This window comes from Choloepus didactylus, chromosome 13 (genome assembly GCF_015220235.1).
Source record: "Choloepus didactylus isolate mChoDid1 chromosome 13, mChoDid1.pri, whole genome shotgun sequence".
In the NCBI taxonomy this organism is placed as follows: Eukaryota; Metazoa; Chordata; class Mammalia; order Pilosa; family Megalonychidae; genus Choloepus; species Choloepus didactylus.
This window is the reverse complement of record NC_051319.1, coordinates 78,526,086-78,534,653: the sequence shown is the minus strand read 5'-3', so window position 1 is coordinate 78,534,653 and position 8,568 is coordinate 78,526,086. Positions and strand designations below refer to the sequence as shown.

General features: G+C 45.9%; 1 long non-coding RNA gene across 2 annotated transcripts in view; it reads right to left on the bottom strand.

Annotated features, from left to right (window-relative positions):
• Nucleotides 1–1,260: 1,260 nt before the first annotated feature.
• LOC119507573 overlaps nt 1,261–8,568 on the bottom strand; it is a 71,432-nt gene continuing 64,124 nt past the window's right edge. For both annotated transcript variants that reach the window (XR_005211315.1, XR_005211314.1), the window contains one exon: nt 1,261–1,323. This is a non-coding gene — a long non-coding RNA (uncharacterized LOC119507573). The remainder of the gene's footprint in view (nt 1,324–8,568) is intronic.

Here is an 8,568-nt window from a genome sequence, read left to right as displayed (position 1 = left end):
GATTCTGTAGACTCTCTGACTTGTTCTTATTGTTACGGTGGGAGAGACATTCTCTTACAACTTTTTACAAACTAAGTGGAATCTCTCATTAAATATGAATATTAATAACAACTAACAACCTTTCTCTCCTTTGATATATATCTATATGCTTTGGGATACAATTTCACTGTTTGTGCATTTTAGTCTTTTCTAATGAAACTGAAATGAAATCTTACCCTCTCCCTCAGCCCCATAGCTCCTTGAACATGACTATACATATAGGAGGTAAGAAGGTTATGCAGTCAGTGAAGGAATGGTGAAAACTAGAATAATTTTAATAGCCAACAATATTTGTTGGACACATATCAGATAAAGCAGGTAGTGTCTCATGTATGCATGATTTCAATTCTCAAAACTCAGTGGGGTAAATGCTGTTTTCTAGATGAGGAAATTCATGCTCAGAGAAAGGAAATGATTTGCTCAAGTTCACAAAGCTGATAACTGGAGAAATTACACTTGAAACCAAGGAGTCTGCATTTTGAAGTCCATCCTCTTAACTCCCAGGTCATAAAGGAGTGAGTAAAAGGTTAAATGCCTGCTTAAACCATATTTTCTTTCATTTATTATCTGGCATCTGAGTTCCAAATGATTCCTATAGCTCTCTATGCATCTGAGGCCAGAGACACATGCACACATGCACATGCACACACACACACATACTTTTTCACCTGAATCCTTAACAAGGCCTTGCCACTTACAGAATTATCCTCACAGAATGCCCTTGCATCATCCTGCTGTCATCAGGAGGAGCATCCCCCCAATCCACTTACACAGCAGGATGAGGTGAGGGCTGAAATTGGGTGGAGATTGCAGAACAATGTCCCTAAGCAGGACTGGCCTGTGGATGACTCCTTGAGCAAATGCAAGGAGATGAGTGGAGTGTCCAGAGAGAGACCCCGAGGCCCTGGGGGCCTCTGCCAATAGCTAACTCAGGGAGGGAGTGGGGAGCCTGGATGCACCCTGGTCATCAGGTAATGCATCTGGAGGCCCAACATGTGATCATAAGGGAACAGAAGGGGAAAATTCATTTAACTACGTTTACAATCAGCAGCATAATGTCCCAGACATGATGTCTAGAATAGGGTTGGCTTTTCTTGAATCAGTCTCCTGAGTGGTCAAAGGAAGCTTTCCCCAAGTCATTTTATAAACTAGAGACATTGCCATTGGGGGGACAAGATCAAAAGCACCTTAATCTCCTCTATCAGCAAGCCAGCCACTTACCAAGTCTGAGAATGTTCCCCACGTGCTGTTTCCTGAGCCTGCCTGGGGTTGGTACCTTGGATCCTGGAAAAAGAAGTATGTTTTTACTTATGCAGGTCTCTGCCTCCAGGATATGCATGGAATGATAACACAATGGCCCAATCATCTCCCATCCCCGTGGCTGCAAAAGGGTATGCCAGAATTCACAATTGCAATAGCTGTGGTTGCTTTCTTTAAAGAGGGATCAAAACACTGAAATCTTTCCAAGAGCACTGCTTGAGTAACCTGAGAGCAGGCAGCATTCATTAGCAGAGCATGCACAAGGCACTTGCCCCCATGTCCTTAGTGGTGACTCCCTCAGGGTTCCTCAGTGAGAAGTGAGCCCCATGGCTCTGAGCACTTGGGAAGGCTCCTCGTGCACAAGAGGCTGGTATGGCAGCCTCACATGGCAAGACTCTCCTGAACCTCCAGCCTGCCTCAAATTAAGGTTGCGTTAATGAAGTACACTTCCAAGAACAAGGGAGGTGAGGCCCTTTTTGCTTACGTATGCAAAACTCACAGAGTATATTGCATTCTAGACTGTGCATGCCAAGGTAGACTTTGCCAAAGTAAAGTGAGCCTTGTAGGGGGCACTCAGGATGCCCCTCTAGGGGAAGTCTGGGATCAGTATCCATGAAATACTTTTGGATTTGGATGAGTTTAGCCTGTTTCTGTTTCTATGTCTGCTGGTGATTAGAACTCTCATTTAAACCCACACCTTTCTCCTTTCTCACTCTGTACCATGACCTCACATGTACTGACCCTTCTCTCTCAACTAAACTGTGTACTCCTTGAGGATGGGCAAAATGGGTGGTGAACCACATACACACACTGCCTAGTACAATGCCTGACAGATGCTCAAGAAATATTTGTTGAATGAATGAACAAATTGACAAACAATAAAAGGAAGGGTGGGTTCCCAGCTGCCAGTATCTGCCACTCCGCCTTCCCACGGGATGAGGGGATGGAGCTGATCTAGCCCGACTCTAGCCTGCCTGCCAAGGGAAGAAGTAACGAAGTTCCACTGCCTCCCAGAGATGCCAGGGGCTGAAGGAGTAGCTCTTCCAGAGTCTATAAACAAGCCAGACACCTGTTACAGAGAGAAGAGCAATAAATGCCAAATCAGATGAAGCAAAAGTTAGGGGTCAAAGTGGGGCTATGAAGCTGTGAGACCTCAGGCAAACTGCTTAGCCCTTCTTTGCCTCCTCTTCCTTTGCAAAATGGCTAAAATCAAGGCTAGCTCACAAGCAGGGCTAGGAAAATTAACAAAGGGCACATTAAAAACGATGGAGGGCCCTGAATGGGTAAGAGAGAGAACAGTGACAGTAACAGAGATAAATGGCATTCTAGAGGGAGGGGACAGTCTGGCCTAAGGCACGATGGTGGAGGGTGCAGGAAACAACTCTGGAACTGGCTGGGCCCAAGGAAGGCCAAGCCCTGCACCTGAGAGCAGCCCGCGGGACATCTAGGCCAACTTCCTGAACCCAGCCAGGAGGCTGACACCTGACAACAGGTTGGCGGTGAGGAGGCAGCTTGTTTCTGTTGCTGTACTGGTACCAACCCAGCTCTGATCACACCCTGCCCCTCAACATTGATTGTGCCACTCTCTTGCTTTGGCTGCTAGGAGACTCAGAGTCTGATTTGCACTGAATTAAAGGCTTTTTTTTTTTTTTTCTTTTTGTACCTCTCCTAGACTGTAAGCTCTAGGAGGGCAGAAACCATGGCTGTTTTGTTCACTATTCTCTCCATAGAGCCAGGCTCACAGTATATACTCACTAAATATTTGCTGAATGACCAATCATACTCCTATTCTCTGACCCTTCTTTCCCCTTCACCCCAATGTCTTCTCCTATTTAATATCTGTCTTGCTGCAGTATCTATTTCTGAAACCATTTCAGACCTCCTTTTGTGCAAGGTGGAAAACAAGTAAATACATAAGAAAAAGAGAACATAACAAATGCATCATTCACCCAAGCAGATTATGTAATAGCACGGCTCTGCTGCCCTTTCCTGTCCACTCCCAAAGGCAGGCCAGATGGCGCAGCCGCAGAAGATGCTTTTTCTGAAGTTCAGCTTTGTCCTCAGGAAGCCTTCCTACCATGCTGCTTCCAGAGATTGTATTACCTTCAGACCCAGCTGAAAGGTTGCCTAGCAACACTCATCAGCCTCCTCACCTCTAAATCCCTAATTTGTGTCTTACATGCACACAGTGCAGGGTTAGGGTGACCTCAAGCAGTGTCCTCACCATGACTCCCTATCTAAACCAGCCTCAGCTGCCTGCATTGTCAGTGTCTGAGGCCCAGAACCTTCTACTCCTGGCCTGTAACTTTCAGCCTGTACCCATGGGTTCCCATTGAGCCCTAACACAGAGGCAGGCAAGCAGATCAAGCTTCGATCCTCAGAGCCATCAGTGCTGATTCGCACAAGCCAGAAAGAAGCAAAGAAGAGAGATGAGCTTAAAGCCTGCAAATGTCCAGTTGATGCAGAGATTGTCACCCCAGAAGCCACCTCCTTTGAGATCGTCTGCTCTCAGGCAAACACTTTTTTTTCCACGCCTTCCTGCTAGCTCTAGGAAACTTTGCCAAGCAACCTCTTCCAGCCAGTAGGTATGGATTTCACTGTGGCCCCTCCAGCTGCTTCTGCAGCTTAACTACCAGGCAACTGTCAGCTACAAGAGTGTCAATAGGAAACCACTCCTCTTTTCCATTTTACTCAAAGTGCAAGCCATACTTTCTTCTGTTGGGTCTAAAACCAATGAACTCCATCTGGCCTCTGCAACTCAGTTATTAATACTTAATAACTTTATGTATTAATACACGAAAAGCAAAAATCACTTGAAGCTTTTTATGATAAAATATATCTTGATAGTGAAATGAAGAAAAGACAATATGGACCATTAAATAATTGTAACAAATTAAGAAAACACTCAGGCCTGTACTAGAATCCTAGAGCTGGGGAGGTATGGGGCCCTTTGCAGACATTTCATCTTATGCCCTCACTTAACAGAGGAGAAGCTGAACCCTAGGACAACTTTTGCTCACCATTGCCAAAGAAAGGTAGGAGATACACAAGAATGGTAACTCGATACACGTTTAATACATACCTACTCTTTATCAAGCAGCAGAGAGGTACAGAAAAAGAAAAGAGGCAAAGAAAAGGAGTCAGAAATAAGAAACAGAAAGACAGTAAGAGGGAGATGGAAAAAGGTATATGAAAGACCAACACAAATACACACACCCAGTGAATTAGACACAAACCTAAGGCAGGGTAGAGAGATTTTCATCAACTGTTAAATGTGTCTTGTGATTTTAAAGCTGTGTTGCATATTCACAAATATAAGCATCAATGCACGCATCACTGTTCGGTGTGGGAATCACGGACAGAGGGATATTAAAGCTAAAAGGCAGGACTGCTAAGTTGGCTAAAGGCTCCCAGCAAAAATGGGTGCATATTTAAGTCTACAAATCACTTGTCTCTATCAAGGACCTTCTTAATCTTATGTTGTCCTTCCAAATTTTTCTTCCAGGTTATTTTCCATGTGGATAATAAAGCATTACCTTCATTTAAGTAAATACTCCACTCTACTCAGGAAGCCAGGAGAAGGGTCAAATCAAGACACTAGAAAAAACTATACTGTCCAATATGGTAACTACTAGCCACATAGTCTATTTAAATTTAATTAAAACTAAATAGAAGTAAAAATCTAGTTCCACAGTTGCACTAGCCACATTTCAAATGCTCAATGGACACATGTGGCTATTGGTCAATGCACTGGACAGCACAGACATTAAAGAACACTTCCATCACTGCAGAAAAGTTCCACTGACAGCACTGCTTTGGAACCTTCCAAGCTGTAGTCACAATGGCCCATTACATACATGGCGGACTCTGTCAACAGACCCTGTTGGATTTCCGTATGTCCTAGAAAATAACATTCCAGTATGGGCCCTGGGTTTTCATTCTCAGAAAAAAAAAACCACCAAGACCCAAAATGCTTCTGGGAATTTTTCTAGTACCCTCACTGCTGTGTCTCACCCAGACTTACCCTCTCGTCCCACCAAAAGCAACCTTGTAACCCATCTCTTGAGACCAAACTCGCTCATGGCTCCAGGGGTGTAGTGGGTTGAATGGTGGTCCTCCAAAAGATATATCCATCCAGAAACTGTGAATGTGACCTTATTTGGGTAAACGATGTAAACAATTAAGTTAAAGAACTCAAGATGAGATCATTCTGGGTTTTCCAGGTTGGCCCTAAATCCAATAACAAGAGTCTCTAAGAAGAGGAGAAGACAGACAGGGAGAAGGCCACTTAAAGGTGAAGGCAGAGATTGGAGTGAGGCATCTACAAGCCAAGGAACACCAAGGATTACCAGCAGCCACCAGAATCTATAAGAGATTCTTCCTTAGAGCCCCCAGAAGGAACCAACCCAACACCTTGACTGAATTTCTGACATCTAGAACTGAGAGAAAATAAATGTCTGTTATTTTAAGCCTCCAAATTTGTGGTAACTTGTTATGACAACCCTAGTCATAATAATGTACCAGGGGTTAATGGCTAATTGTGACGGAATGGGGTTTCTCTTTCAGGGGTATATTCATTGTAACAGAGAACAGTGAATTAGCCCAAAGGGAGGGCTTCAGTGACCTGCAACTTCCAGCCTGGACCCATGGGAGACAAGCAGACTAAGCTTTCAGCCCCAGAGTCACCATGTCTGAGTTGAAAATACCAAAAAGAAGCACCTGCTGATGGTGACAAAGAGTAATTTTGGTTCAATGAGACCTTACCAGGACCTCACAAATGATACTACAGAGACGGTGCGATACACCTCCCAATCTGTCTAGGCTCTTCTGTCCTTGTGGCCCTTCTTCCACCTCTCCCAGGTCAGGCTGTGCTCTGTGTCTTCTCTCTTGTCCTCTCCTGGGCTTCTCATTCCTACTCCTATTCTAAGGCTCACCTCAAAGCCCATCTCCTCCAGGAAGCCTGCTCAGGCCACTCCATCTGTATGCCAAGGCAGAAGGAGCCCTGGGTCCCAGGTCTGGCTTAGCCATGCCCTCACTGCATGACCCCTGTCAGTCTCTTCACCTCTCTGGGCCTCAGTATCCCCATCTGCAGCATGAAGAGCAAGCTTAGACCATCTCCGTGATTTCTCAGCTTTCACATCACACATTCTCCAGCTCCTTACGGTTACAACTTGTACCATTACTCATTGTACTTGCCTAGCATCCAACATATGTTAAATAATAGTGGCAATATTAAATATGATAATAAAAACTAACATTTATTTATGGAAAACACAATGCTAAATTCTTTACATACATTACCCCATTGAATCAGTATTTTTTGGATGGCTGGATGCCTGGATGGAAGGAAGAGAGAAAGGGAAGGAAAGGGATGGAGGGAAGGGACGCAGTGCTGCTCTTTAACCTCTCTGGGTGTCGATTCTCAAAGGCAGCGCCCTTGCCCACTTAGATGGACCCACTGAGTTATCTCACCACTAAGGGCCATTAAATATGGGAAGGGGGCACCAAAGAAGTAACAGAAAAGGACCATACATTGAAAGTCTCTTACATTTGAATGGGGCACCCTCACTCCTAGTGGCCCACCTCTCACCCCACCCCACCCTCTCCTTTGAACCTCAGACGCCTCTAAAAGGAATCAGAGCTCCAAAGCATGAAACTGCAAACAGTAACTGGATACTTGTCCAGGTGCTGACCTCATCAAGGGCATCTCTGACTTCTTTCTCCAGCCTACTTGCCTAAATGCTCTGGAGCCGAGTTACGTGTGAAATCACCATGGAATCATAAACCAACAGGATTAACCTCAATGTCAATACCTGCTGGATGTCAGGGTCCCCTTGGCAGCCTGAGAGCTGTCTGAAAAGACCCATTTGCTGCCACCTTCGCCTGCTCCTCGGGGCTGCCCCATTTTCACCTTTGCTTGTTTATCGTGGGTAACCTGAGCCTAGCGGGCTTCACCGAGGCCTGTCAGTCCTGACACGGCCGCCAAGAAGCAAGGATGGCTGCTGCCAGCCTTGTTCTTGTTACCCTGTGGAGAAGAGGCCCCACTCGCATGGCCCTGAGCATTTGGGCACTGAGGCAAAGGGCAGGCTCCCCAGGGGGCTCAATCATCTGGTTCTGAGGCCAAGGTAAATGCTGGGAGGTTCTCACAACTCTCATCATTGTCCAAACCCTCAGGAGCTTGACTACCAAGCATTTGCTTTCCTTCTTCAACAGGACCCCAGGAAAGGTGGCAGAGCCTCCTGGGGCACCCCACAGTGCCAGAGCAAAGGCGCCACACGCTATTAGCTAAAATAAGGAAAATAACACAGGGAGATTGAATTTGCCACAAACTTGTTTAACTTGGTGATTTCTGAGCACTTGGCACCGGAAAGCATCAGGGAGTAAGCTGCCAGCCTGCGATTTATCAGCCACTTCTTGAGAATATACATAGGTTTATTAAATCCGCATGAGTCACCTTCTTGCCTTCCTTGCAAGCACGAATCATAGATCACCAAAACCTAAGGAAAATGCATGACTCAATGGTTTCTTCTGGGCCTAAGAGGATTGAGAGCTAAGGGGAGGAGCCGTCAAACAGCATCTCCCCCCACCAGCAAGTAGTACAGGATGTTGGTCCTCAGGCAGCACAGCGGCTGCCATGGGACAATGGAAACAGCCTGGGTGGAGCACCAAGGACCTCAGGTGTGGGATTCATTCTTCATTCGTTCATTCATTCATTCATTCATTCATACATTTGCTCAGTCCTACAGGATGCCAGGCACCAGGAAATTCATCAGAAAGAGAGCTGGCTCAGTCTCTGCCCTCATGAAGCTTACTGTCTAGTGGAAGTGTTTATTGTGATTGGAATCTTGTTTCTATTGCTTTCCTAACTGGGAAATCTTTGAGCCTCAGCTACTGCATTTTATTGCCTACTCACAGGGCTGATGCAAAGATTAAATGAAAGAGCTCGGATACACAAAGTACCTCCCCACCCCCCACCCACACATACAGTGCTTGGCATCCCATACATGTTCAACAAGCATTTGCCATCTTGCTGGAGGGAGACATGATGCCAGATGTCCTATCGAAGACCCAGGAGGTCCCAGCCAATCCCCACTGGCCCTCCCATTTGTGTCCATACCTGGAATCTGGGCGTTAGGCTCAGTCCCTGGGGGCAGTATGCCATGGACTCTGTCTACCTGGAGCCTCAGTCCCAGTTTCAGGCCTTCCTTCCTGGCAATCAGTAGTGGCATTTCTTTCTCTGTGGCCTTTCTTCTTTGGTATCTTGGATGG